The following is a 25053-nucleotide window of genomic DNA, read 5'->3' on the forward strand; positions in this document are numbered from 1 at the left end:
CACAAAACAACTAATTATCAACATTATTTTAATTCTGAAAGTAAATTTCGAAGTCAGAATCTAAAATATTTTTCAAATGAGCGGTAACTGGTAGGTCAACCCGAATAATGTCATGTAAATTAAATTCTTTGTTAAGCTTGATTTTCAAGTGCGAGAGATCACAGAATCCCGTGAGTTGGGATTATCGGCGTCGGTCAACTGTTTGTGAGGCCGGACATGATGGAGCTCGACCTGAATCATTGCCGATTCATTGCACACTCAATACCTTCGTATTCGAGTCGAGTATGTGTGTAGCCTATAATACGTAATCTATGAATATATTTTGTTTTTTTAAACATTTCATACTTACTTATAAGGTTTTTTTATGGCTTAGATGGTTGGACGAGCTCACAGCCCACCTGTTGTTAAGGGGTTACTGGAGCCCATAGACATCTACAACGTAAATGCGCCACCCATCCTGAGATATAAGTTCTGAGGTCTCAAGTATAGTTACAACGGCTGCCCTACCCTTCAAACCGAAACGCACTACTGCTTCACGGCAGAAATAGGTAGGGTGGTGGCACCTACCCGCGCGGACTCACAAGAGGTCCTACCACCAGTAAAATATGTGTTCCATTCATTGAATAATACGCAAACTGTGTACCATGGTCTGTTATTAAATTTTCGTAGTATTTTCGTAGTTATTTTATGAAGTTAAATTTAATGTTTCACAAAGCAAAATAAAGGAATTCAATAATTGTATGAATTAAAAAAATTATATTGTGGTAATATGATTTTCAGCGAATGTGATTCAAAATGAATCGGTAATCATGTTTGAAGCTAACTAAATTAATGAACGTTTATGCTAGCATATATGATAATTATGTTTCGTTGCGAACACCAGGTCTCTTGATTCATATCATGGTTGGCTGCTCTCGTACCGAATTAACCTTTTTAAACCGTGATAGGCACTCGCACACCAAAACAAATTGTGTTGGGACGCTTTTGTACCTATGATGGAATTGTGAGTCTTTTCAATGTTGTTTATTGCTTTATGTATTTAATACTGTTAGAATATCTATATATTAATACGTGAAGCAAAAACTTTGTATCCCTTTTTACGAAAATTTCGCGGACGGAGGAGTATGAAATTTTCCACACTTATAGAGAATATAGAGAAGAAGTGCATAATGCACTACATACCATGTATTTGACGCACACACGCATGCATACTATTTATTGTCAAACTTTTGTTCTTGACGTCTGTTGTCAAATTGAGATTAAATATTGTTTGTCTTTGTTAATATTTTTTATAGTGTAGTCTTGGCGAAATTTGTGATTATAGAAGTATAAAATACAATCATAATAGTGTACAAACTTACAATTCCAATTAATTATAGTCGAATTTCGACTACTGCGGGACCTCTAGTTTTTATTATTTCTCTTTCTATACATTTACTACTCACGACCCACCTGGTATATAGTTAGTGGTTAGCAAAGTCTTTACATACCTCATCTAAAAGCTACCTCCTACGTTCTTTACTGGTGGTAGGACGTCTTGGGAGTCCGCGCGGGTGGGTACCCACCCCGCCCCCCATTTCTGCCATGAAGCAGTAATGCGTTTCGGTTTGAAGGGTGGGGGAGCCGTTGTAACTATACTGAGACCTTAGAACTTATATCTCAAGATGGGTGGCGCATTTACGTTGTGGATGTCTATGGGCTCCAGTAACCACTTAACACCAGGTGGACTGTGAGCTCGTGCATACATATAAGCAATAAAAATAATATTCATACATTGTATAATAGTTTTTCCACCCGAATTAAAACACACCACTGCTTCATATATGAAATAGACACATAAAATTATGCTACATACACGTGGTACCTTATAATCTCTATTAACACTAAGCTATTAATTTATTATTGAGATTTTTTTAAACAAATATTTCAGTAGATATATATATACATATGTATATACTTATTCAAATTTTAGTTGATTAAAATTGGTATTTGTAAGTAATATTATATATATGTTTAGTTTATTATTCTCTAGTGTTTTAATTTGTTTATATTGGTGAGGAATTTAGTTGGCTTTTTGTTTCTCTTATTTGTTATAAAATATTATTATTATACTATGTTATTTGGCTGTTAGTTCTTCTTGTAGTAAATAAATAAATGAATAATTAACTGTATATAATATATTATGTACACAAATAATGTTCTAATAATAGTCTTAGATTGTAAATAATGCTCTTTAGAATTGAGTTCGATCTTGTATTGATTTTTAAAGGAGCATAAAATAGTTTTCTATCTATTTATAGGTCACGGTTCCAAAGTTTAAAATTTAAAAAAATGCACGCAATTGTTCCTTGCAATATGCATTATAATATCTTGAAAGCGAATGGTAAATCAACATAAACAATACCTTATCGGTAACGTATTGACTAATGGCCAAATGGTCGATGAAATATATATCGAAGCTCCTGAGTTACAATGCTGCATCAACCATGATTTTTTTTACCGAGTTAGGAACAAATTTACACGCGAAATTAAGAAAACTAGAAGTCCCGCAGTAGTCGAAATTCGATAATAATTAATTGGAATTGTAAGTTTGTACACTATTATAATTATATTTTAAACTTCTATAATCACAAATTTCGCCAAGACTACACTATAAAAAATATTAACAAAGTCAAACAATATTTAATCTATTCTCAATTTGACAAAAGATCTCAAGAAATATATTTGACAATAAATAGTATGCATGCGCGTGTGCGTCAAATACATGGTATGTAGTGTGTGTAATGTTTTCTTTATTGATTTAATGTATCTTTTATGCATTATTTTAAAAAGATATTAGCATTGTGCACTTCTTCTCTATATTCTCTATAAGTGTGGAGAATTTCATACTCCTCCGTCCGCGCAATTTTCGTAAAAAGGGATACGAAGTTTTTGCTTCACATATTAATATATAGATAATAATTGAGTATGTACCTGTGGCCGTGTGAATAAATACTCTTTAAATTTTTTCTAAGAATCACGAATACATCTGTACAAAATTTCAACTCAATAGAATGAGTAGGGTGTGAAAGTTTATTTACCTCGAATAAACAAACAAATTAACCAAAATTAATTTAATTGACGAACTTCGAAGATTTCAATTCAAAGTTATTGATTTGTTACGTTAATATTGGAACGATTACATTACGAAGGGATTATGTTAGGATAATAAATAATTGCAGACACAATAAACTATAATATTACTAATTATAATCACTTATCACACTCAAAATTTCCATGAAATTAACTTTAACGTTTTTTGTCGCCGCTTTGGACTAAAAATAATTTTTAACTCTGTTAATATAGCACAAAAAAATCAACTTCACGTAATTGAAGCAATTTACATTGTCACCAAAATTGACTTGCCGCGAAGTCGAGTCCCGTAATTTGACGCTGCCATGAATAATACGTTATAATACATAAAACCACCGTAATATAAGAATTTTATATGAAGTCTGCGTAGTGTATTTGCCGTAAAATATATTGGTTCGTTGTCATAACCGAGAATATTTAATTTACAAACGTAACGTGTGTATAAAGGATTGCAAAAATGGAAAATACATTCACATGTTTATACAAAAGTATTCATACAAATGCTGAAAATACATTTGTGAACATATTCACGTTCGAATTGAAAATATAACAGGTATGCTGTGATAATGATATTTCCAGATAAGTCCTGTTCTCGCTCTATTTGGAAGTTTTCACATTTTCACGTCGCAATTTCCGTTCTCTTCCTATGAAGGTAGCGTTATATGAGGAATATAACGATTTCTTCAACCATATTGTGCCTGCGAGATGTTCCGTGTTTGTTTGAAAAGGATTCGCTACCAGTTGATATGCTGATGTGGCCCGACACGTCGTGTTTGTGTAAACTAAGACGAAATAAGACGTAGGTACGGTACGGTTGAAAAGTCAACCCAATCTTGGCAAAGGGTCCCCTGTGACTCTCACCAAAGAAATTACCCCAGATTTGCATAAAGGAGACACGAGGGATTGTCTTTGAAACTCACCGCCTAAGTTTGTGGACATCCCAACATGCTTTATATTAAGTTACGGTTAGCTTTGTTCGAAGCACATTGCTATAACACTAAATAACTAGGAGTCGCGTGGAGATAACAAGCCAAATACAATACCCTACAAGAGACCGCTGTATTTGTTCAAAAGTCTATATTCGTTTGTCACAAACTGCTTGTTAGTCATACTGTAGTATTATATTTTAAAGTATACCCAAATTATTAAGTACGTAATGAAGCAGTTTTATGCGAAAATTACTGTCGAATTTAAAACAAAAGTACTGGTTACAAAAGGCTGGTTCTATCAATAAAAATTCTAAGAAAACCCATTGGATATATTTATGTATGTATGTACATCGTATTGCTTTTTTATAATTGAGACTGTCTTTCTTTAATGGTAATAATATGTTCACCTTGCTAATGGTAATATCTTCTGTGAATTTCTGTCATGTGATTGATACATTATAATACCTGATTTCTTAACAATCCGGTAGACTCTTGTCTGAGACATCTTGCTAACCAAACAAAGTACTTTTTTTAAACCTGGCTTTAAGGGATCGAAGTCGCTCAAGCGGGTGTTCAGAAGAAGAAGATCCGACGAGAGACTTAGTGGTCTAATGGGCTCTTATAAACACTTAAAACAATGCAGGCCGTGAGCTTATCTGCCCAAGTAGAGCAAAAAACATTTTTTACATCTCTACCCTAAAAAAAAATATCTGAATTATTAAATTCAACGAGGAATGTTCAAGAATGTATGTTTTGAAACTGTATTTATATAATGAAATTCCAGATATTACGATAAACGATAAAATAATATAAGAAAATACACTATTGAGGCGAGGTTAAAATTGAGTGCGTCGGTAGTAATTTAAGATTACCTACTGGGTTAATAGCGGCAGTTAGATTGCCTATCTGGCACACATTGGACAGCACATTTATCCGGACGACAGCTACAATTACAGGAAAATGCAGGCCCCATTCATTCCGATACCTATGTCATTTAACTTTATTCAGCATACGCAACCCATTACCGTTTTAAATTATTTTGTTCAGAGTTATCAACTCCAAGAAACACATAAGCCGTTTTAATGAGGTATTTTTATCATTACTTCAAAACAACACCCCAGAACTTCTCGAAGTAGGTACATACGCACAATGCTCGTAATTTCCCCGGAGAAACCTAAGGCCTCTAGTTAAATTAGCTTGGCTAAACATTCCTTAATGAGCCATATTTTTCAAGTGTAGACGCTCCTTGAATGTTTTCATCCTTATACTTTTCATTTTACAAAGTCAAATTTAAAGCGTATAACTTATTTGAAATGTCAAAATGATAGTTATTTTTGTAATGGCTCAATAATATAATTGATGTAATAGAATAGATAAAGAATGGAATAGAAAAATTCACCAACCAAACCTAGTGGGATAAGGTGGGGACAAAGAAGAATTCGTGTAATGAATTCATGAAATAAACAGAATAATTTATTGTGATTCCATATGATAAGTGATACCAGTTTCTTGGGCTTTTAGTCTAATTTTTGGACGGGTATGCCACTTTGAACTCTTCGAGCCGATACTACCAGTTCTCCATCAAGTAATAAGTAGTATTCCTTTCATATTATCCAACCTAACTCCTCTCCCTAATTATTGTCTTCACGCACTTTTTTTAACATCGTTCTGTCTATTCTAGCCACGCGAATATACTAGTAGGCAGTTGTTATTTTTGAAGTTATACTTCTTTAGGCGCGTTGTGAAAAATTGATGAGAGTGAAATTTTACGATGTGCGCGCACCGTGACACAAAATTAACAGAAATGAAGTTGCCCACTAAATCGCTCAATACAATATGACCGACGTAACTTGGCGAGTCTGAATATGGCCGCAGGTGAACTTTCGCGCATGTACACTCGTAAAAAAAAGTGTTATTAGCATTCATTTTTTAGTAATATAAATGACAAAATTAATTATTTAATACAATTCATACTAAATATTGTTAAATTATTAACGTTAAATATTTATTATTAATTATTTAATATTAAAAAATATAAAAATACAGTATAACTTCTTACGCGCGTACACGCACCCTTTTTTTTAATATAATTGAGACTTCGACTTCAAATTTTGTGGCGGTAGGTAGAATTTTGCTATAAGGTGTCTTTGAGCTCGATAGCCCCTTAGCATAAGCAAAAAAATAAGGACACTTGAACCTGAAATTGAATCGATAACAAAAAAGAAAATTTGTGTATGTGAAAGCCGTATTAATAGACATGTGAAGGGTGCGGTGTGATGTGGGCACATTAAATGGGGCAAACCGACCGAAATACAGGAGCGCGCGTCAGTGGTTGGCAGCGACATGGATGCAGGAAGTAATTTCTCCAAAGATGAGGGTCGCGATAGCAAGAAACCTGACAGATGTCCAATGTTGATTCGATATAGCTTGATTGACATCTGTCCTGGACGAACGCGACTCACTCGCCTTTAACTCGAACATTTTTTTAGTAACGTTGAAGCAATCTTTTCGCGAAAGCTTTTCTTCGATTGTTTCGATGTATCTACACCTATTGCGTATTACTATTACGTTCTAAATCTGTACGTTATTAATTCTCGACTGTTACTTGAGTCGTCTATTATCAAAGGTGGCAATCTGTGCATTTGGACAAAAAAAAATTATTGATATGTCAATACAGATTGATTTGAATATAATCGTCTCCTTCAAAGAATACGGTTCAAAACCTGCATTAAATAAAGGTTAATAGTTAACCTGTTATTTATCTAAGATGTCGTTCAGAAGAGTTTTGTGACTGCCAATGGAATACAAAGTCAATAATTCGTTTTTCTGATTTACCAATAATTGTCCAAAAGTCACATTGCCGGCTTTGATAATAGTCGACTAACTTCTAACAATTACGAGTATTATATGAAAATGGTTCATTTTCCCAATTAAACTTACTGTATTCGCTTCGTTTACAGGTAGGTGTAGGTATACAGTTTCATAACTTATATATAATATCAACAAATCGTATAATACGCTAGTGAGAACATAAACACCTCACGCACTACCTCTCTGCCATGAGCGGATGTGATTTTTTATGTGCTTAACATATAAATGTGTTATTACTTCACGAAGCCAGAGGGATATTTCAACAATAAAAGAAAAAAAAAATACAATACGCTCTAAAATCACATACAGGTATACCGATGTGGTGCCTGTGAAATGTCTTCAAGTAGTTTCTTTTTGTGATGTTATGACGCTTTTGGGCTGGCAACTTTTTTATTCAAAATTGCTAGAAGATACCCACTTATACGGTAGCAATACAGTACAATTAAAGTTAGTAACAGTTAGTAACACGATAGTACACTGTCGTCTGGCCAAACAAAAAATTGTTGTACTATGGGAACCCGAGTTTTAAATTAGACATAAATAATGAAATTAAAACCCCAGGCAAAGATTATCTAAGCCTGTATAATTATTCGTTTGAGCCTCATGAAAAACAATATCGCCAACTTTGATGAATTGATGATATTGTAATTAGAATTATTAAAAAGTATCCTGAAAAAAACATATATTTTTCTGCGCCAATATGACGAGAGTAGAAGGTACAAATTAAATTGATTATCATTAATACAAGTATCAAAAGAGTAGAATCCGGTGGGCCATTAAATATGAAATCAAATCAAATCAAATCAATTGGTTCGCAAACGAATTACTAAAACAATAATAATATTATTATAACGATCATGTTTGCTATTATACTGTTACGCACAAACCACTTAATTGATAATTTGACATCACTGGTGGTAGGACCTCTTGTGAGTCCGCACGGGTAGGTACCACCACGTACGTTGTAGATGTCTATGGGCTCCAGTAACCACTTAACACCAGGTGGGCTGTGAGCTCGTCCACACATATAAGCAATAAAAAAAATGTGTGGTGTCGTGGGACACCGGATAGGAACGAAGTTCCTAATTATAAAAATATTAATTTTAAGTTCTATTCGAGGTATAAAGAAAATAAAACTGGAGGTTTCGCAACAACCCACGCTCATTCGGTAACGTGCGAACTTACTGTGGTACACTTCATTCACGGTTGTTTGCATATGAGTCAGTGTATTGCGCAAACGAACGCTCTGAGATCGTGGTCAATGAATGAAAAAAAAAATGTTATTTTTTGTACGTTATTACAAAGTTAAGTCGTACACTGTGTGCATTACTAATAAAAATCTTACGTTACGGATGTTTTTTTCCGGTTAGGATACCCCTCCGCATTGGCCCATAAGAAACATCGTTCCAAAAAAAAATATTGACGAATTTCGGTATAAAAGTAGTTCGAGCCCTCGGAAAAAGGCTACTTTTCATTACAACTGCTGAGCATGGTTCTCAGCTTACAGTAAAAGCGTAGTTCACGTAGGCGAAGCTATAGACGCAGAGCCAGTGTTGGAATAAAATTAAAATTTAAACTAGTTTCTACTAAGACAAGCATGAATATCTGAGTGTGTACTATATGCAAGTCTTCGTTTTTCAACATGAGTAACTTTGTTGTTTATGTCAACCCACACTAAGCGGTAATTTGATGAAGTATCGCAGCTCTCATTTGCAGCTGCGCCGAGAGCCGTGTCAAAGAGCCTCGGTACCTGCAGCGTCTCGTTATGTAAATTGCTATGTGATTTCTACGTGTTACTTAGTGTCAGTTGCTTTACGCAAAATTTCGAGTGTCACATTACTTAGTGTTGAACTTCACGGCACTTTCAACGATAATATGCTTCGTTACACTCCACGTACTCGTATGATGACGTATTGTGTATCCGCGAAACATTCATTTTGTTTCAGGAAATACATTTTCGAAAATTTTAGTCGGGCATGTTGTGGTTTTATGTTGTATATACCGAGAATGATGATATTGAATTAAACTATAACTAACTAAGCCTTGTAGGTACCGTAAAAGGTATTGTTACGCGCTGGGATTCGGGATAAATAAAATTCTACCGAATTGCAAGTTAGCACTGTATTAGCACTTAGAACACTTAAAACACTCAACAAACACTTTAAAATTCGCAATTCGCTTCTTCCGCTTCGCTTCGGGTGATCCGTTCGCTGTTTCGCTTCGAGTAGTTCCGATTACTGGCGGACTGCGTGCCATCCCTGCAACGCTTTTATAGTCGATACCACATCCCTAGATTACACATTATCGAGAATATTCCACACACCTCTAGTATTGTGTTTCCGCTATCTGACAATAGATGGCGTTGTACTTCTCGCGCGTTCTAGGTGTTACTAGATCCTTCGGTATTCCTTCGACTATTCGGCGATAGATGGCGTTACTCTTAACGGCGTAACAGTATTTCATTTACCTCGTAAAAATACTGATTTTTGACACGAAGTTATTAAATTATGTATTTAAAGTGAAATAAAAAATTGCGTACGTTTCTTGCGTAAAATACTAAAAGATATTATCTTATTAAATACGTCTTGTCTAAGCTATTGAGTTTATTTGAATGATCGTAGGGCGTATTGTGAGCTCGCACAGTTAGGTACCACCGTCCTACCTATTTCTGCTCCGAGGCTGTTATTCATTCCACTTTGAATGATGGAACAACCGTTTTACAATACAATTGAGACTTGGATCTTAAATCTCAAAGTGGGTGGTGGCATTCACGTTGTGAAATTAATGGGCTTCAGTAAGCCTCCGATCTATGCAAACGATAACTTTTTTTGTGAAATGTTTTTACCTAGTAACACATATTTTTTTTTGGATGGATATAAAAAGAGTTTATGTTCTGATTCGTGTTTTCGTGGTAGTAGGGAAAATTGATAGCATTTCTTTCCTTTCATAATGGCAAAAGAAGTGAGTGAGTAGCGCATCGGGTGCGATAACGAGGTTTCCACACAAATAGCCACACGTGTGTAGTGGCTAATGGAACCTGGCTCGCCTGTCTCCCGCGACCGGCTCGTTCTTTGCCGAGTCACGCAGCTTATATTGTACGTAGCATTGTATTAATTTTGTTATTTCAAGCACACGCACTAACTAACTCTTCTAGTGCCAATCACGACTAATTGAATACAAACTTGTATTAATTTAGTATGACAACTTAGTTTTCTTCGGTTTTTACGAATGATAGAAATGAATAAAAATACTTTTACGACTTAATCTAGTGTTTGTTGTTTTCATTTTATTGTTTTCAACGCTTAGAGTATTTCGCAGTTTTCGCGGGTACGGACCACTGAGGTGTCATACATACAAATACAAATCGACAGCTTATAAATTAATAAAATATCGACAAAAAATAATTTGTGTAATTTTTATCAATTATGATAACTAGGTACTAATTACTATTCACATGCTTGAAGTTTAGAATAGAATTTATGTATGATATCGTTGGGTTCCGATAACTATATAAGCGGGCTAGTCATCTGTCCGTCAATAACAATAAAAAACAATTGAATTACTTTAAATCTAGATAATTCTCGATCGCTTACATTAAACTAAAGAGTATGTCTATAAATTTCTGAACCCTTATCGCTCACTATCCGGTTTCGGAAAAGCCTAATTTCCTGCAATGAGATATCGCGTACGTACACGAGGTTTTAGTGGCGTTTCCGAAACCCGTCATTGATTGCTTCAAGTGATTCATGGTTTGCATTATATACCATAATTTTAAAAGAACCGCTACTTTCATCGTCTGTTCTAAATGTTGACATTTTTGGCAGTCGTTTCTCGTGTGATAAAAAAACAAAAAAAAGATGTGCGGTGTCGTGGGACACCGGATAGGAACGAAGTTCCTTATTATAAAATTATTAATTTTAAGTCCTATTCGAGGTATAAAGAAAATAATTATTCGGGTATACATTTTTTATTATGTTTCTTTTTATTTAAAAAAAAAAATCTACTTTTAAAAGGTATCAACTTTATGTTATTCACAATGATTTATAAAAAATATGTAATAATAATATACAAAGAAACAGCAATTTATATGAATAATAATAATAACCGCCATCACGTAGACTACACATTAGACACTATAGCCATCATACTAAGACTATACATAAATAATAAAAATCTTACGTTACGGACGTTTTTCCCGTTTAGGGTACCCCTCCGCATCGTCCCATAAGGAACTTCGTTCCAAAAACAACATGTTTTCCTTCTATGTAATTTAATCAGCGACCTATAAAAATTACTTTAAAGTAAATCTATTGCACGAGAACATATTTCATACAAACCACAGTGTCAAGTGCACTTAACATAGCGTTGGTGCGTTCAGCGACACTGGCGTTCAGAGCGGTTGTGGTCACATAATTACCACGAACACGTTGCTTGTCGCGAACAACGCTTAACGGACTTAACCTGTACATGTGGTTGAAGCATCCGTGTCCCGCTTGGTAAGACGCTTGGTGTACGTAGTGATTGTTACTTAAATTTGTTAATAGCTTCTTTAATGTCAAGATACATTAAAATAGGCATGAGGTCAAATTTAATTGTATTGAACAGTGACTGTCCCATCTTTAAAATAGGAATTAATGATTTCCACACGATAGATATTATTAACAGTTAAGCAAACTTACGTATATATCTTACGGGTTTTGTTTATTACATGTTGTTATTCCTTCACAGCGCACGTATTTCCTTTGAAAAATTGGTAAATATCTATGGGATTTGATGTGAGTAAACCAACACTTTTACAAATTTGGCTCTCACGATAACGATAGAATATTATTTGATTTTACAAATCAGGCCAACCAATTTGTAAATTTATTGCTGGAAGGGTTGGTCGGTATCCACCAACCTATTTGATCACGGAAATCACAACGGTTAAGAAGATATTACTTTACAAAATTATATATACTGTATTGTAAGCAATACAATTTTATTTAAAAGAAATGCGGGTTAATATTAACATGAATAACATAAATTTAAATATTTCTTCATTTGTCTCTAAAATTTTCAAAAGAAAGCTAGCGGGCGTAGTATGAGAAACAGATTTACACAAACGCACAACTTGTATTTTGAAATAGCAATTATAGCGGCTAAAGGTGTGTAGAAACTAAGAGTTGGACCTCATACCTCAAATGGGGACATTGGACTTCACGCCGCGATGCTTATAGATACAGCTCGAGGTCAGGAATAGATGTTTGCACATTTTCGCGAGTAAGAACTTCACTATAAAATCTTGATTTATTGAAAATGTTGAAATTACCTACTGAAAATTATACGTTCCAATTTGTTGGATAGTATACTATTTCGTTATTAAAAACAGTCTTAAAGAAGAAACCAAACTGCAAATTGTGATGTGAGCAAAATAGAAAAAAACAACTAGAAAATAAAAAGTTATTGCTCATACATAAAACGTACATATATCATGACATAAAGTGCTACCATTTAAAAAAACTAAATGTATTCATGGCCAACAATGGAAATATTTTAATACATTGACAATATAATGTAATGATGAATTTATTATCGTGTAACTCTCCTGCAGGCCTTCCTGTGAGCCTTATAGCTACGCGTTTAAACAGCTGGCTCATGTGCTGTCGCAAGTGAATATAAGTCAAGTCAAAATTATATGTAAATAAGTTATCACCTATTAATTAAATTACAATATTAACGTCGTGTTACCTGCTTTGTTTATACAGCTGAGTTCAAATGACACGATGAAAAATAATGTACCTACGCAAATAACCGCGTAGTTTTGGAAACTACTACGGAACAGATAAGATCCTTTACTTCTTCCTTTATTCTTTCCTTCCTTTAGAAAACTTAGTATTTGGAGATTCATGCAGGAACGCATGACGCCTGCGGTTTTGGACTTGCAACGACACATTAGTTGGCGTTAGATTAATGTGCCCATTTCGGTTCATGCCGCATCGAATAACTTATTCTGACCCATTGTTCTATCAGTAATTTTACAACTACACATACTGCACTGGTATTTATCTAATTTCAGCATCCTAAAATCTATATGTTGGGTATAATAATGATATCGGTTACCCGTTGGTCAGATGGCTACTGAAATTGACTACGAACTCACGGGTTTCATTCTCGGGCAAAATCAGTGTCTTAGTTTTTTTTTGTTTCCTACTAAAGTAGACAGCCTGATGATGAATGGTTACCGTCGCTGATGGACATAGGCGCCACGAGCACAGTCAAGACGCTACTCCAAGATATCTGTTTTTGTCGTTCTTGTCTCGTATATGTATTCCCTTAATATTGTAGTGGGTAGCCATCATACAATACAAAGATATTTGACTGATGCCTGAATCGCGCTTACGACATTTTCAAGATAATCTTCGATATATACAAGTTTTTACTGGTGGTAGGACCTCTTGTGAGTCCGCACGGATAGGTACTACCACACTGTCTATTTCTACCCTGAGCAGTAATGCGTTTCGGTTTGAAGGGCGGGGTAGCCGTTGTAACTATACTGAGACCTTAGAACTTATATCTCAAGGTGGGTGGCGCATTTTCGTTGTAGATATCTATGGGCTCCAGTAACCACTTAGCACCAGGTGAGCTGTGAGTCGGCCACACATCTAAGCAATAAAAATAAAAAAAGATCCGTAAAACAACATTCGGACCGTTGGTCTACCGAGCAATTTCAGCAGCTGGGTAGAAGATTTCCCCTTTGTCGTATACCTACAATATCACAGGAGCAACTCCTAGCTTGGTAGTTGAATGTGAGTCGTTTCAATTGGCTTTCATTACCTTTATTTCAGTTGTTATATCGTGTTTCATATAAAACGTTTCTATGAATAGTTGATTCTTAAAGAGCAATTCTAAATTGTGTGAGTGATCGTTACCGAAAATAGCTTTCGTAAAACATAAAGTTCCTTCCGTTCGACTTCAGGTAACTATAGAGGTCGGACCAGCTAATTAAATTGGAAGCCAGTTCACAAACAAAGTGACTCGTTAATGTGATAGTGTCGTTGATGTTCGTACCTGACCCAAAAGTTTGTCTTCCACCTCAAAGGAACTAGAAACTCGCCAGACCCGCATTATGAGAATTGTTTTACAAGTTTTTTTTTTTTACATTTGCCAAATTGGTTCGCTAAGCTCCAAACTAATTACTGTTGGTTTTGTTTGGTTATGGCATTTCGGCATTGGATGTGAACATTTTGTAAGAAGTAAATGATTATGCATTTAAGTAATATAATATCAGTGATAAAATTTGAATATGAACATTAGATTTTATTGGTTAAAATTAAATTAACGCTACATTGAAGTCATATGTTTACCTCAACTTTTTAACAGCAGAAGTTGAGCAAACTCAATGCCTATTTAACTTGATATTTGCCCAAAATTTAATAAAAAAAAACATCCCTCTACCTATTTAAATATTAGTCTAATATAAAGTAGACAGCTTTGCTGAATAATTAAGAGCGAAATAACTACTAAATTTGCAAATTACTTTTCATGGGCCACGGAACGCCTTCGTGAAATCATTAAAATGGAATGTTAATTTTAGTAAAGCGTTAAGATGAACATCATTTGCCGTTGTTGCTTATGTTATTTGTTATTCACACCTTGGAATTATAAAACAATTAATTTTTTTGAGTAAAAAAATTAATACAAAACGTGATTTTGAGTCCCAGTACGTAACAAATTTTCCTATATAGTAATTTACCCTTTAAAACCTTTAAGGTTTTTCTGGAAAACGCACGTAAAGAGCACTTCAGTATAATGCTGTTCAATAAATAAACCGTTCCAACGAGTTAAAGTATAAAGCAACAACTTTTAACTTAGCCCATAATTTTATTTTATTCTTAACATGAATATTACGCAAATATATTTTTACATAAAAATTCCTAGTACTTACATAACATCTCAACAAACAAAGATTGCTGCAACATTATTCTTTGAAGTAAACTGATGTCGAAACTAAATAAAAATATAAGGACACCTGGGTGATTGAACACTTGGTAGACGTTTTGAAAGGGGCCGGAAAGACATTTATACCGTACGACTTGAGTATGATTTGGTGTGATTTTATATAGTATTATTTTTTTAGACTCAGTCATTTATTTTATAGATTTCTTTCGGATGTCTCTTAGCGATTTACTTTGAAATATTAGGTTGTGTATCTACTGTACTTGTGGCAGGTCATATTGCTACCTAGGTTTGCAGTAACGTTTCAGTACCACGTCAGTGGTTTTATTTACGAAAATATTTCTGAGTAATTCTATGGTTGTTGCTCATACTAACACATGACTTCCACGATAAAGAAACACCTTATGGGTAAGTTTATGGTGGAGAATTAAAAGAAACGTCTTTAAAATAACCGCAATTATTTAAATTAATTAAAGAAAAAATAAACTAATTTACCTAATAAAGAAATTCATTCTCGAGATTAGCATCTATGAGAGGTTTTTAACCTGTTATAGAAAATCTTCAGTAAGTAGTTATTACATATTCCGATTCGAAGGTAAAGTACGCTTGCTGGTTGAATTTATGTTTTAGATAAAATTAAACTTCCTGTTTGAGACGAATTTCGCCCAACAATAACATTATGAACTTTTGTTTGAGTTCACTCTCTCTAACTCAAATTAACTGGCAGAACATTTTCGTGGTCTGTTTGTATAATTATAATGGCAAGCGCAAATCATAAAGTTAAAACGTATGTTAAACTTGATATCAGTAACTTAAAGTACCTACACGGGCATATTGTTATGGGAAAATGTTATACTCGAAACAGATGTGAAATTTTAAAAGTCGAAGTTTATATTTCAGAGGTTCCATGACATTTTAACTCCATGTGAGTGTATTTAATTTATTCTTTTTTAATTTAAACTTTCTTTTCAATTAAAACTATTTAATAGTTTTCCCAAAAAACAAAACTACTTTTTATCTTTTAGTAAATATGCTTGTTAATAGTATAGTGTAAATGTCCCCACAGGACACCTGGGGTCAGCCGTGATCCCGGCCGCTTGCCTCAGCGGACGTAGAAACGCTGGCCACACTTAATTTTTGATATTTCGTATTATTTAGTAACACAAAAACGTTTTCAGATTTTTATTTTACATATACGTACAGGTTTCAATTTAATGATTAATAAATTGATTTTGTTGAACTTTTTAATAGCTTTTTAAATTTATTATTGTAAGAGTTGTATTGATTTTGTCGCGAAAGATTGATTAAAGATTTGATGTCTGTTCAAATTAGAGAGCACAAGAATATAAGAGTTAAATCCTTACAATTGATCAAAGTGCAAGGGAGACGAAACAATGACTTGTCCGCATTTTTGTATCCATTTTTAGATAGAATAGAGACTAAATGAACTATAAAACGATTAACTCAAACAATGTAGGCGTTAATTATAGAAAAATGCAAATTTAGATTTAAGTTAATAGTCAGCAACGGCCAGCAGAAACCGCATCAACTTTGAGACGTGGCCACGCAACGCCTGTAAGCATTAGGAAATTAAAGTAATAGCGATTCTTAAATATTTTTAACATTATAAGTTAATTCGTAAATTTTATGGAATAAGTAGCACGTTTAACTGTTTTTTTTTATTGCTTAGATAGGTGGACGAGCTCACAGCCCACCTGGTGTGAAGTGGTTACTGGAGCCCATTGATATGTACGACGTAAATGCACCACTCACCTTGAGATATAAGTTCTAAGGTCTCAAGTATAGTTACAACGGCTGCCCCACCCTTCAAACCGAAACGCATCACTGCTTCACGGCAGAAATAGGCAGAGTGGTGGTACATACCCCTGCGGACTCACAAGAGGTCGTACCACCAGTGAAATAGTTGAAGATAATTGGAAATTGAAGATCACCCCCAAGCGGTGTTAGCAATCGGTAATCGATACATCGAAAATCCCGATGTTGTTCTTTGGAGCTTGTAATTTTGGAACAAAACACTTCAGGAGGGCCGTAAGCTCTTTCATCGAATGCACTAGACGTAGTGTAATTGGGTAAACACATAAATCTTATGGACAATGTCCATGTTATTGGTTATATTGTGTTTGTTATAATGTAGGTTTTTTTTTAATGAAAGCCACAATCGAAAGAAGCAAATAATAATGGATTTATCATCATAGTTATACGTTTTAAACTTTTCATCTCAATTTCGCAAATTGCGCATTTTATGGCCCGAACATAAGAATTAAATGTAGCGTTGGTAGGATCCGGGATCGTTGAGTAAAGGTACGCGTTCATTGGCCCGCGCCGGACGCACCGGATTTCATTTTGCTTTGTAGTTGACGCAGCACTATGTGAAATCATAGAAAGCAAAACTACGTGCGTCTACTATACGCAGCACTATATGAGATCATACAAAACAAAATAAAATCCGGTGCATCCGGCGCGGGCAAATGGACGCGTATCTTAAAATAGTTGACGCAGCACTATGTGAAATCATACAAAGCATAATAAAATCCGTTGCGTGCAGTGCGTCCGGTGCGGGCCAATGGACGCGTATCTTAAAATAGTTGACGCAGCACTATGTGAAATCATACAAAGCAAAATAGAATCCGTTGCGTGCAGTGCGTCCGGCACGGGCCAATGGACGCGTACCTTAAAATAGTTGACGCAGCACTATGTGAAATCATACAAAGCAAAATAAAATCTGTTGCGTGCAGTGCGTCCGGCGCGGGCCAATGGACGCGTATCTTAAAATGGTTGACGCAGCACTATGTGAAATCATACAAAGCAAAATAAAATCTGTTGCGTGCAGTGCGTCCGGCGCGGCGCCAATAGACGCGTATCTTAAAGTAGTTAACGCAGCACTATGTGAAATCATGCAAAGCAAAATAAAATCTGTTGCGTGCAGTGCGTCCGGCGCGGCGCCAATGGACGCGTATCTTAAAATAGTTGACGCAGCACTATGTGAAATCATACAAAGCAAAATATAATCCGTTGCGTGCAGTGCGTCCGGCGCGGGCCAATGGACGCGTATCTTAAAATAGTTGACGCAGCACTATGTGAAATCATACAAAGCAAAATAAAATCCGTTGCGTGCGGTGCGTCCGGCGCGGGCCAATGGACGCGTACCTTTAGTGCCTCGTCCGCGGCCGGAAACAGGTGCTGCCACCCGGCCGGCTTTTACAACTCACTAATTTTATATAAATGTTACTATCATGGATTAGTGAACACGTAATTTCGTTGCTAACCAAAGGTCCTGAATATTCTCTTTCTGTTGTCAAATTAGAGTAGGCTTGTTATTTCCATTGTCCTTTTAAGTTAGGTTTACGGAAGCTTTGAATAACATTTCAATCAACTCGTTGAAAAGCTGTTTGATATTATAGAGAGAGATTATGTAAAACAAAATTAATTCTTACTGGTTTTACTGGATACTTTAATTAACAGCCAAAATTTTCTGAGAAGTGAAAATAATAGCTTGAGCATTTTTATTAAAATTTATTAAGGATGTCGACAAGCAAATTTGATTATGGTTTCAAGAAAATATAATGATACCATTTACGTATCCTACATTTAGCTTCAAAGCTTTGGGTTAGTCATGTCGTTCTCATTATAAAAACAAAACAACATTACGTTAAGAAATCATGTTTATTGTCAGAATAAGGTATATTGTATTCCTCTTTATCAAGCACCAATTTTGTGGCATCTTAATAAGCTATCTATAGCTCTTTGTATAATGAAAAAAGTATAATTTAGGCATGTATAATTGACCATTTTATCATTCAATAAAATTATACCTACGAAACATTATCTCGATGACGTATATATTTGTAATAATGAATATACATCTGTATATCGTCTACTGAATCTCAATTTATCTTCGATTTCCGAGAACTAAAATTGGATACGTTCCTATTTAAGTCATGTGATGTTACGAGCTACTAAACAAACAATTCTAGAACCAATATTCTAGAAAAAATAACACAAGCCTGCTCGCTTTTTTATACAACAAATTATATCTATTGTATTTATGCGGGTAGACAAACGGGTGCGTATTTGCCTGTTGGCTATTGATTTTTATTCGGCTGAAGCTGTGGATAATGGACGCTTTTATGCAAATGCAGCATCCGCACTGCATCATACCTCGCCGAGGTGAGTAAAAAAAACGAATGCTGATATTTCATGTCAAAGATTATAACTTCGTGTTAAATCAAAATTCTTTTTAACCACCAACCAACGCGGCAACGGAAGGAATTCCTTTCTGAAAAAAATACGAAAAAAAATCAAATTAAATTAACTTAACATCTTAATCTTAATACATATAAATTATGGATTACTTTATAGAATTACCGAGAGTCATTTCGAATAAAACGAGCTTCGTTTGGATCGAAAGATGCCTAATAATTATTCATATAACAGTATTTATCTGGCATCAGCGTAAGACAAGCACAACAACAGTAGATCAACTGCCAAAACCAGCCACGGGACCCTCGGATATTACCGTGAGACATTTAATTTTCTACGTGAAAGGATAAGGCGCGCTGAATTTCCCGGAGCATCTCGAAACTGCTCAAATTGTATTACGACCCTATTTATATATCCATACCAGAACTGTGGAACGAACGTTGAAGCATACTATGTAGTTCCTGCCTTATTTACAATCCGTTTTCTACCAAATTTTAACGCTTTTGGAATATATAAAACGCTTTTGGAATATAAACTTTAACAAATGCATAAAAATTTGAAAATCCGTAACGTATTGTTCGGTTTGTGGAACAAAAAAAATCCTTATAATGCAGTGAAATCGCCTTCTAGCAACCTCTAGAAATTGTTGATTCGGCACTAGGGTTTCGCTGAAGCCGTATGCTCTTTTGTCTTCCTAAAGTAATTAATTATTTGTACTGACACAAAACTCTCTTTTTCTCTCTCTTTCTCTCTCTCTCTCTCTCTCTCTCTCTCTTTCAACCCTCAGACGTGCACTAGTGCACAGGCCTCCTCCAAACCTCACCACAACGACTGGTCCTGCGCTGTCTGGATCCAGCTGATTTCCGTGACCTTCAATATGTTGTCGGTCTACCTTGTGGGAGACCTTCCCACGCTACGTTTTCCAGTACGCGGTCCCCACTTGAGAACTTCTACAAGCATGTGCCCTGCCCAATGCTACTTCAACGTTTCAATCTTTTGGATTACGTAGGCTACCATGGTTTTCCTGCGAATTTCCTTATGCCTGATTTGATCTCGCAGGAAAACTCCGAGCATCCCAAGGCCTATTCTGAGAGACCTAGTGTCAGTGCCATATGACATATAGCATATGTCATCACTGGCAACACACATTAGTCAAGGACTTTCTTCTTGATACACTGAGGTATGTTTTAAGAATCTGTGGAACTACTAAGCGGATTTTTATGAAGTTTTCACAGGTAGACCCGCGCTAATTATAATAGCAAAAGATAGCTTTTCTTAAATAAAATCGACATTTAAAATTTTTGGTGTTTAATTTTATACTATTAGAAGTTATATAGAAAATCATATTATTAATACAAAAATCACTTTTATCTGAGTCGTCTATTATCAAAGGTGGCAATCTGTGCATTTGGACAAAACATTTTTATTGATATGTCAATAGATCTTCAGGTACCTTGTTGAAAATGGGTGTACCTCAGGGTTCCATTTTGGGTCCTTTTTTATTTCTAATATATATAAACGATTTACCTAGTTTTATTGAGTCCCGACACGAGGTCGTATTATTCGCAGATGATACATCTTTATTATTTAAAATTAAACGACAATTACAAGTCTATGACGAAGTGAATGATGCGATTTCGTGTGTGGTTCATTGGTTCCGTATCAATAACCTATTATTGAATAGTAAGAAAACTAAATGTATTAAATTTACTTTAAAATGTATTAAACCATCTTTAAATGTGAGACAAGTGGATAGTGATGTAATTGTTTCTGAGGAATCATTGGAGCTTGTTGAGTCAACCGTATTTCTTGGTATAACAGTGGACTCCAAACTGCAATGGGGACCTCATATTCATAAATTGGCGAGTAAGCTCAGCTCTGCAGCATACGCAGTAAAAAAAATTAGAATGATAACAAACGCGGACACGGCTCGTTTAGTTTACTTTAGTTACTTCCACAGTGTCATGTCCTATGGCATTTTGCTATGGGGCAATGCGGCCGATGTAGAAACGATATTTATTCTGCAGAAAAGAGCTATACGCGCTATTTATAACATGCACTCAAGGGAATCCCTGAGGGAGAAATTTAAAGAAATTAAAGTTCTCACTATGCCATCCCAGTACATTTTTGAAAATTTGATGTATGTTCGTAAACATATTGAGGAGTTTCCTAAAAAGTCAGACATACATAATAGAAATACTAGGAACAAACACAAGCTTGTTGTGCCGATGACTAGGTTACATAAGATACGAAATTCATTCGGGTGTTTGTCTGTGCGCCTGTACAACAAAATCCCACAAGATGTTCAGAACCTACATATACATAGGTTTAAGAAAACTGTTAAAGAACATCTGTGCAATAAAGCATACTATAAAGTCAATGATTATCTAGAAGATTGCACAAAGTGGGAATGAGTTGCTCGCTCCGGGCATTTCAATATTGTAGTAATTGTTACGTTATAATACTCATTGTAAAAAACTCATATTTAAAAAAAATAATGTAATATTAAAAAATTAATAAATAATAATTTATTAAAAAAAAAAAAAAAACATGCCCGCTGAGTTTCTTGCCAATTCTTCTCAGGACGGAGGCTAGTTCTTGTGAATTGGCGGTAGTTCTTTTGACGTTCAACAAGTATGTACTTTCATTTATGTTGAATAAAAAATTTTTTGATTTGATTTGATTTGAATACAGATTGATTTGAATATAATCGCCTCCTTCAAAGAATACGGTTCAAAACCTGCATTAAATAAAGGTTAATAGTTAACCTGTTATTTATCTAAGATGTCGTTCCGAAGAGTTTTGTGACTGCCAATGGAATACAAAGTCAATAATTCGTTTTTCTGATTTACCAATCATTGTCCAAAGGTCAGATTGCCGGCTTTGATAATAGTCGACTCATCTGTCTGTTGCTTTTTCACAACCAAACCACTGAACAGATTTTTACGAAACCATGTATGAAAACAGCTTGATCCTTGGAAAAGAAGGCTTACGTTCCACTTCTGAGCACGGGCTTACCCCCACGCGATTTAAAGTATAGTTCACGCTTATCGCTGAAAATATGAAATAGTTATACTCGTTAAAATAATTCACGTGACACCTCGTCTTTGACAATGTCAACGACAACTACACAAAATTTCAGCTTAATGGAGTAGAAGACGCGTGAACGCGTAGAGGATGAGCTCACAAACAAATAAACATTCAAATATAATATTTTAAATATTAGAAGCAAATGGTGCTATATTAGGGATTTATAATATTATTCAACTTACGGTCCTAGAACTGAAACACACACAATATTATCAAGAGAGATAAAGTTTAAAAAAAGTAATTTTACAATTTTTTATTAACCTTAAAATTGTTGTACATCTGCATTTAAAAAAAAAAAACTTGTCTAAAGTGGGGTGTTGCAAGGAATTTGAAAGCGACATCCTTACCGGAATAAGCCCACCGCATTTCCGTGTTTAAATTGTGTAGATCTCCGTCAACATGTCTTAGCTTAAGCCTCCCAGTTTTGTCATTTCGATAACGTCACAGAATATACTACAGATGGACGGCAAATTTTGGATTTGTGTCATGGCTCAGTTTTTATCATAGTGTTGTGATATCTGAATATACGGCATTTAAATTGTTCATAGTTACAAAATGAAAGGTAAAAAACGAACAATTCTATTATTATTTTGTTATAAATAATGAAAAATGATTGTTTTATACTTGATGATATAATAAAGCAGATGCTTTAACAAATTGTGACAATATTAAAACAGAGATGACGTTTTATTTTCACTTAGCTAATTTAGCCAGTGTGACTTGGATTCCATATAAAAGTACGCATATAATATAATTCAATATTGTGTTTACTCTGCAGGTGTAGCTGAAAAAACATTGAAAGGCGCTTCACTTCTGTTTTTACCCGAAATCTGATAATTCAATTTCATTGCTATTCGAGAATGCTGTAAATTCGGATCATAAAATGCTATCTTTGAGAATAGTTTTGTAGTACTTTTAGACCGCCACTGACAATCGTTATAACAAAAGTTATTTTTAAGAGTCTACATTTACAGCTGTATCCGGTAAACGAGGACAAATAGGTACCTAGTCAGTAATGGAGGTTGAATACGGGACATTGTGAAATAAAAAAAATCACTGCCGAAAATTTTTGCCAATGTTTTTGTGTTCTTAGTTGCATATATACTGGTGGTAGGACCTCTTGTGAGTCCGCGCGGGTAGGTATCACCACCCTGCCTATTTCTGCCGTGAAGCAGTAATGCGTTTCGGTTTGAAGGGTGGGGCAGCCGCTCTAACTATAAGTCGTCGTGGCCTAAGGGATAAGACGTCCGGTGCACTCGTGTTGAGCGATGCACCGGTGTTCGAATCCCGCAGCCGGGTACCAATTTTTCTAATGAAATACGTACTCAACAAATGTTCACGATTGACTTCCACGGTGAAGGAATAACATCGTGTAATAAAAATGAAACCCGCAAAATTATAATTTGCGTAATTACTGGTGGTAGGACCTCTTGTGAGTCCGCGCGGGTAGGTATCACCACTTTGCCTATTTCTGCCGTGAAGCAGTAATGCGTTTCGGTTTGAAGGGTGGGGCAGCCGCTGTAACTATACTTGAGACCTTAGAGTTTATATCTCATGGTGGGTGGCGCATTTACGTCGTAGATGTCTATGGGCTCCAGTAACCACTTAACACCACGTGGCCTGGGAGCTAGTAAAGCCAACTAAGCAATACAAAAAAAAAAAACTTAATAATTTAATGAGATTCGTGGTCTATGAAAATTGATGCGTTGATGTGGATGGCGTTCGTTAACTACGAGTATTTTCGCTTTCGATTGCTTTTTTTTTTTTTTTTTTTCCTACCTAAGCTGATAGCCCTAGCGGCTATTTCAGCGTAACCTAACTTTAGTAGGTGAGCTCACGGGGCTCAAACCTGACGATGTTGCTAACACGAACCCTAGCAAGAGTCGTGCTTCGCAGAATCTACCACCGGATCGGAAACGCGACCCACTGAGAAGATCCGGCGAGAAACTCAGTGGGCTGTGTCTGAGAGTTAATTTACTCGTCGAGCCCTTCGTCGCAAGCGACGGGTTCGACGAGAACGGTGACCGGTGCTTGAAGTACCTAAAAGCACCGTTAGTGGATCAGGAGGATCCGAGATGACGTGTTTAGGGCGACGTCGACTGCTTTCCATTCTGTCCGCAGGATCGGGAATGTAGTTACCGGCGGCCACGATGAGAGGGTTCTCGTGTCGTGCCGCTTTATCGAAGTGGCGCATGGACGCCGACTGAAGATACTTACTGATGGACTCTAAGTCCAGGTCGTCATGGAGGTCGACGTTCCTGACGAACCACGGGGCTCCGACGGCTATCCTGCAAAAACGGGATTGAATAATTTGAAAGGATTTTAAGTGTATGCGGGCCGCGTGAGCGAACACTACACTTGCATAGGTCATGACGGGGCGTATGCAAGTTTTGTAGAGTGTCACCTTATTTCTAAGGGACATTTTACTTCGCCTACATATCATCGGGTAGAGGGATAGCTTTCGATTGCTAGTGAAACACTGCTAGCAGCGTTGTAACTAGACTAGGCTTCAAGTGGTAGATGCAAGGCGTGTAGGGTAGAGCCTCGCGTGCTATTTTTCCGCAACGAGCATGTAATGTGATATAAGCAGGAAAATTTATGTGAAATGCACTCTTACGTAATATTGTCTACCGTGACGATATATTCCGGACTCGGACGGTTCAGACTGTTCAGCTCACAATAATTATTAGGATTTTCGCTTGTAGCGTACTTTTAGGGTTGTGCATGGGCACCATAAAAAGCTGTTACGTTGTGAACTCGGTTCAGTAGATCTAATAGGGATTTTTTGATTATAAAATAAACTACGATAATTATAAGAAATTAAATATGTATGAAGTTATTTAAAAAATAAAAATTTATTGAAACTAAAGAA

General features: G+C 35.6%; 2 long non-coding RNA genes across 2 annotated transcripts; one reads left to right on the forward strand and one right to left on the reverse strand.

Annotated features, from left to right (window-relative positions):
- Positions 1–18535: 18535 nt before the first annotated feature.
- Positions 18536–22836, reverse strand: LOC134199980 (uncharacterized). Its single transcript, XR_009974700.1, has 2 exons — positions 22529–22836; positions 18536–19167 (listed from the first exon to the last, which is right to left on the reverse strand). It is a non-coding gene; the product is annotated as an uncharacterized LOC134199980 (long non-coding RNA).
- On the forward strand, positions 22643–25053 carry LOC134199983 (uncharacterized). The gene is made up of 2 exons (XR_009974703.1): positions 22643–22743; positions 22960–25053. It is a non-coding gene; the product is annotated as an uncharacterized LOC134199983 (long non-coding RNA).

The sequence above is a fragment of the Bombyx mori genome, chromosome 13 (assembly GCF_030269925.1).
Source record: "Bombyx mori chromosome 13, ASM3026992v2".
NCBI lineage: Eukaryota > Metazoa > Arthropoda > Insecta > Lepidoptera > Bombycidae > Bombyx > Bombyx mori.